Source organism: Pogonomyrmex barbatus, unplaced genomic scaffold (assembly GCF_055798465.1).
Source record: "Pogonomyrmex barbatus isolate J1 unplaced genomic scaffold, ASM5579846v1 scaffold18, whole genome shotgun sequence".
NCBI classification, from domain to species: domain Eukaryota; kingdom Metazoa; phylum Arthropoda; class Insecta; order Hymenoptera; family Formicidae; genus Pogonomyrmex; species Pogonomyrmex barbatus.
The window spans coordinates 4,554,056-4,560,568 of record NW_028297114.1 but is presented as its reverse complement, the minus strand read 5'-3'; the positions used below and the strand labels follow the sequence as shown (position 1 = coordinate 4,560,568).

At 45.2% G+C, this 6,513-nt stretch overlaps 1 protein-coding gene across 9 annotated transcripts in view; it reads left to right on the top strand.

The window, feature by feature from the left end:
• The first annotated feature begins 11 nt into the window (after window positions 1-11).
• LOC105431733 (cyclic nucleotide-gated channel alpha-3) overlaps window positions 12-6,513 on the top strand; it is a 162,127-nt gene continuing 155,625 nt past the window's right edge. For 6 of the 9 annotated variants that reach the window (XM_089075210.1, XM_089075212.1, XM_089075209.1 and 3 more), the window contains exon 1: window positions 14-2,829. The gene's annotated coding sequence lies outside the window, so the exon portion shown is untranslated. Of the gene's footprint in view, window positions 2,830-6,513 lie in introns of all 9 variants that reach the window. The other 3 variants (XM_089075208.1, XM_089075206.1, XM_089075213.1) reach the window with 2 other exon arrangements.

Sequence of the window (6,513 nt, the reverse complement as noted above, 5' to 3'; positions counted from 1 at the left end):
GCCGCCATAGCCGCTCCCCGGGCAACGAAGGAGGAGAAACCGGCGAACCACTCTCTCTCCCTCTCTCCTTCTCCTCTATCTCTCTCCGTTTCTCATTCTCTTCGTCTCTGTCCGACGCTCCCGGGTGTCCGCGTTGCGGCGCGCGTTTCGCGGCGGCGACGTTTTAACCCATATTCCACTCCGGAATTTCAGCAGCGTGACACGTCGCCTCGCACGCGCGCGAATCGACGACCGGGCGACCGATCGGGCGAGAGTGACGTGGACGTAGACGTGGACGTGGACCTGGACACGCAAGTCGCCTCCGTACCCGGCAGCGTGTACATCCGACGTGGACGTGGACGTGGCGTAGAGACGGTGCTGCTGACGAGACGTCGTCGGCAACGACAACGACGTCGATGACATCGATGGCCATCGTGGGATGTGAAACAACGTGGTGAACGCGCGGCACGTTCGAGTGTTTCAACCCTCGTCAACGACGACGATGACATTTCGACGACGAAGGCGGCAGTAGAGGCTACGTGCGCGTATCATTCGTCTTAACGTGACGGCTGATCGCCGTTCATTGTCGGATGCCATTGAAGGCACGAGGGTTGATCGGCGAGGGTAATCCACGGTGGTAGCTGAAAAGAGGAACAGTTTTGGGAAATCTTAATACGCGATTAGAGCGATTCTCTCGTCAATCGCGATGGGACTCGGTGATGTTGCTCGACCGGCTGAAGAATCCTCCAGAGATTTGCATTCGCATGCGTGAACGTTGCCGGTGTTTTTAACTGAGACGTCGCGTGCACGCGTGTACTCGATCGAGAAGTGGAGTACGGTGACGTCGACGACGTGGTGATGATAATTTGCAGATAGAATGAGAAGCGTAATAGCGAGATCTATGAGATATCGAGGAAAAGTTTGTAGTGTCAAAGGCAGCGACGAGCCGTGAACTTGAGGGATGCTAAAAATTTTGTGCGCCATGTTAGTGTGAGTGTTTACTGGTGGGTCGCGAATGCCATTGCGTAAACGTGGTTCATGCGGATGGAACACCGTGGTGTCGACCCGTATGTGTCGACGGCGATGCGGTCATCGAGCGATTGCCACTAGCCCTAATGGCTGATTAAAACCTACTGTTGTCACGCCAAGTATGCGATTCGCGTCGAGCGACGAATATACATATATAAATTTAGCCACGACGTGCAACCGTTGATCTTGACGCAATTCTGACCGTAAACACGGATGTTAAGGTGGATTTGGGATTTTGCCGAGCGTTATGGGATATCGATGTCACCGTTAAACGCATATTATTTTCACGTTTATCCAAGACCGCGGTTAATTTTAAAGGGGATATCTTTATGGTGACGCAGGCAGGCGAAAATTCGAGAAGCGCGAGAGAAAGGCGAGAGATCGAGGATACTCACGAGGATGGATCCAGTGATTGAATCGTGTGGAATTAGCACTTCGTGAAAGAGAGTCCGGAAAACTGTGCCAGCAGCCGCGATTGTCCGGGCATAAAATATGTTGTGCGATAAAAACTACGCATTTTACGAGGCATCCCAGAAAGAGAACTGCCGATCGGAAGAAGGCATCGCAGTCAATAACGCGCCGTCGAGTGTCTACAGACGAAGGGCGCACGATATTCGCCGGAGAATTTAATTAAGCGACCAAACATCCGGAATACCTACGAGACGAGCGCATAGGTTCAAAATATCTCGCCGATAAAGTCGATTGCGTGATCGGACGTCATCGCGCGTGCATCGCACTATCGCGAATTAAGATGATTAAACTCGACGGACTCGAAACGAAGATGAGCGTTTACGTATGAAATTGGTGAAGCGACAAATAATTTAACTTCCGAGAGATTTGCGCAGGACAGAAGGACACGAAAGATCTTCCTCATCCGAGAACGCAACCTCGAGTCTCTGCTGCGTCAAATTATGCATGAGAGTAAAATGATAAATCGGAAAAACGAAGCGGTTTCCAGTGGCGATCGATAACCGATCGATCGATCGATCGCTCGATCTCTCAGGCGGCGCCGAGTAACGCCGTGCGTGTCGGCACGTGCATGGCATTAAGCGAACCGCCGCAAACAATTGATCGGGACAATTCGATTGCCGGTGCATCTCACGCCTCAAGTTCCGGCTTTCGCCTGTCCGATACCGTACATACGGGGACGCGCGTAATCGCGACTCATTAAGCGTTACGAGCCTGAACAGCGCTGGTCGTTTGATCGCGTCGCTTTGTCCATCCGACAATGTAACGAGAGAGTCGGCTCCGCGAGTCACGTGGAGACCTGACAATTCCGCAACGGCAAACAGCAAGTCGGAACTACCAATTCCGCTGAAGAATTGGGGGGAAACGCGCGATTGCCGATTGCCAATCAATCGTTCAAGAAAGGACGAACGTACGAAGACGTCCAGATCGAGCCGATCCGTTTGCGAGTTTCTCGTTCGAACCGATCGAGCGTGTACTTTATATACAAGTGCGTCGATGAGAGCGGTATTCCGTTTCTGTGAGTCGGAATCGCGGAGATTTTCTCGCGAGTGTGCCGGCGTGTCGTCGTGACGTCGTTACGTTGCCGAAACACGGCGCGCAAATCGCCGGTGAAAAAAAAAAGAAGTGTCGACGATTGTGACGACGAAGTCGAGGTGTCGATTCCCAGATTGTCGATGATCTGATACCCCCCCCCCCCCCCCCTCGCCCCGCACGACAACGATCTCCACGACGTCGCGGGGAACAAATCTCGCGATATGTGTCCCGGCAATGTGTCATCGCCATCACTTCGGCACATCGCGAGCTGCGAGTGACGAGATGAGAGTGGATGCCGTGTGGAAACAAGAATAATAGGTATGTGTATTGTATATGTAGTACGTAGTTACGTCAAGTTACTCTCCGAGACCACAAAGGAGAGAGAGAGAGAGAGAGAGAGAGAGAGAGAGAGAGAGAGAGAGAGAGAGAGAGAGAGGAGGAATGGACGAGGGGTGAGGGAGGCAGGGGTAGGAGGAGGAAGAGAAGGAAGGGGTGGCAGAGGGGAAGGACGTGGTCCAGGGTGAGGAGCGGTCATTTTCGGGCCAAGAGGATGCTGCCGTTTCGAGAGTGGCGCGGTCCGCGCGCGGCTGCTGTTCCTGCCGTTCTTGCCGAGTTAAGCGCGGCGCGCGCGAAGGGAGCTATGCCCTTTAACATCGCGGAAAGATCGATCTCGCGCACTCGAAACGTCCGGCTCTCGCAATTCGTTTAATCGAAGCCGAGAGGGATGGAATTAACCCTCGTTTGATGCCCGGCGCACCTCCCTCGATGTTTGCGTTTGCAAAACGAAAATGATCTAATGCAATTATCCGAGTCGTGTGTTTGAGTGAGTTGATGGCGTCTAGGGTAGTAACCCAGGCGAGGCAGCAATGTTTCTCAAAGCGATATCCTCAAAGTTATTGCAAAACAATCAAACGTGTGTATCGAAACATAGGGGGAAACATCGGTCGATTATAGGTCGGTTAAATATCAATTCACCTGATTTAGATAGGATTCGCGCTTAGTTCAACGAACTTTTGAAGCTTACTCGGTAACGCGGAAAATTATTATTACTCTTCCATGCAGTTCGAAACTCTTGTATTGTTTTTCACGGTGATCTACGGAGTATCGGAAGAAATTTTCTTATAAATTGCAAGTAAATGACGACGGTAAACTAATTTTGCTCAATATCGACACGACGCTCTCTTTCGCGCGAAAACCTGCTTTGGGGGAAACGAAATCGAACGGCTGCTTATTAACTTCGCGTTCAAAGAAGCAAAAGTGGCGTGGGGATGCAATCGGTGATTCAGGTGGAAAACGAAACTTGATTGAGAGCAACTCGAAAGCAACCACGAACCGCCATTTTATCATCAGACGTACTTTATTGACAAAGGTATTTCGTATTACTCTTTGCAAATACTCGCGCTTTTCACAAACGGAGAAGTATCGTTGTAAAAAAAAAAACTCTCCAAACTCTCAAATTCCTCTCAATTGCGTAATTCTGTTATCCTATCAACACCGCAAAACATTTAATGTTTAATGAATGATATCGTTCAGTTATGCATATCGTTTCCTATGTTGCTCATCTGCGCCGTTAAGTTTGATATCGCATGACATTTAACATCAATGATTAATATATACGTGTTGTAGCTTAGTAAAGATTAGTATACCTGTAATTATGTATTGCGTGAAAATTCTCCCTCCCTCTCTCTCTCTCTCTCCCCCCCCCCCGCTCTCTCTACCTCTCTATGGATTCATCATGATGACAAAATAATGTAAAATAATATAAAATAGCCGATTCAATGAATAATAAAACAAGTAAACACATCCGAGATATGACGCAATGCGCAAAATCTGTAATAATAATAATAATAATAATAATAATAATAATAATAATAATAAGAAGCGTGATTAGTCTTGCTTGGTTAAACAATAGTTACTGGAATATCACAAGATATTAATTCTCTTCTCAACGGGGATTTTCCTTCTCTTTAATAATTAATTACTTGAGTAAAGCTAGACAATTGTTTATGTGCGTGCGTGCGTGCGTGCGTGCGTGCGTGTGTGTACAGGAAGATGTCAAAAGAGAGCACGATGATTAGAGTAATCATTACCGATCAGAAGAAAAAAAACACCTTTACAGTTACGACATTCTCGGAGGCATTAAGTGTCGCTTAATGGCCGATAGCTGATATCTTCTCCCTCTTCTCATGCCTGCAATGTACGTGCTTGTAGATCGGAAATGGATTGGATTAACATTTCCGGCAATTACAAGTAGCGCTCATTCTTTGCTGAGAAGGCAAGTTAAAGGCGACATTAAAGAAAATTGTACGACTATGGAAACGTAAACGGTCGGAAGCTTTAAACTACACGATCGTATAATTAGTAGAAATTAACAGATACTGATTAAATAGAACACTTGATTAGCACATCAATGCTGTTTAAGCTATGCCATCAATCTCTCGATAATGCAATATAATATTCAGTGAATTTCTTAAATTATCCGTTAAAAAATGAAACGTCTGTCACAAATACGCAAAATCATCAATTAATTTAATGGCGTATTATGAGCATTACATAACGCCGGCCAATTATGAAATTAGTACAAATTTTTGGTTAGCGGTTTACCACGCAATGCACAACAGTTACATTTCAAAGGACACAGCGCACTCCACTTTATTATTATTATTAAATGTTAATACATTTATTCTCTCACATACCGTCACTGTATCACCAGTATCATTTGATTATACATGTATTACATGTAAATTAATTTCCTGCTCGCTTATTGAAATTGGGATTGTGTTTCATGTCGATCGTTTCGAAAGATGACGATAATTGACGGCGATTCGTTGTATTGCGCGCGTACGAACGTACGATATTAAATTCGTCATGTGTCTTCTGTTAAGCGCGAACGTCAAACACCAGATAGCAAAATAATTACGCAACAGCTTTAATCAACGCGTCATCGATGCAACGCACAGGGGTGTACGTGTGCGAAGTTATTAAACAAATCAATATCGTCCGGCCCTTCGCGCAAATTAACGTTTCGTCAACGGGCAAAGTCGAATGTGATAATTTCGCGCAAAATGCATTTATCTGAATTGTGACAGATGTCGAGATCAGCAAGTCGCGAGTGGAATGAAAATGTCTGTATGAAAAAATATTTGTGACATACAACACATTGCGCGCATTCCAAATAGACTGCAGATCTCGCATTGACGCCTAACTATTATCCGATTCGAAACAATCTTGTGATCTTTTTTTCACGCATATTTATTCAAAATCACTCTTTATTTTTTCTAACTTTTATATGTGTACAAAGAAATAATTTTCCTCTTTCTTTTTTTATTTCATTTGACAAAATCGAGCGCTCATTTTTCTAATTTACATCTTATTCATCGACATTCAAAATCGATGTTTATCGTTCTTAATTTATATATATATATATATATATAAAAAATTTTTCTTTTCCAAATTTTCTTCTCTTTATTATTTCCTTTTTTATTTCACTCAAGAAATCGAACACTTATTTTTCTAATTTATATCTTAATTATATACCATATATTGACATGAAAATTATTGTAATAAGTAAGATTCTTACATTATAGGTTCTTACATTATTGAAAAAGCTAGATCACCTGGGTAAACTGACCGAATATTTCGGAAATATATCTCACCGTTTTGTGGATGAGGAAAACCGCAACGTGCCTTCCATCCGCGGTCAAAGCTGCCGTTTTCGTGGATCGCGAGAAGATAGATCGGCTGGCATAACTTCGACGTGGATATTCGGGCGTATGATAAGTCGAACGGCGGAAGAAAATGGGATGGAAGTGTTTTGGCATCCATTGAAATTTATTGTGGATTATGCAGTGCGGAATATCTCGCGATCTCGACGCGCCTCCGAGATCCTCTTTTTTTGCCGATACTTTTTTTCAACTTCCCTCGACGATTCCTGCCCCTTCTCTCTCTCTCTCTCTCTCTTTCTCTCTCTCTCTCTCTCTCTCTCTCTCCTCCCCTCACGTC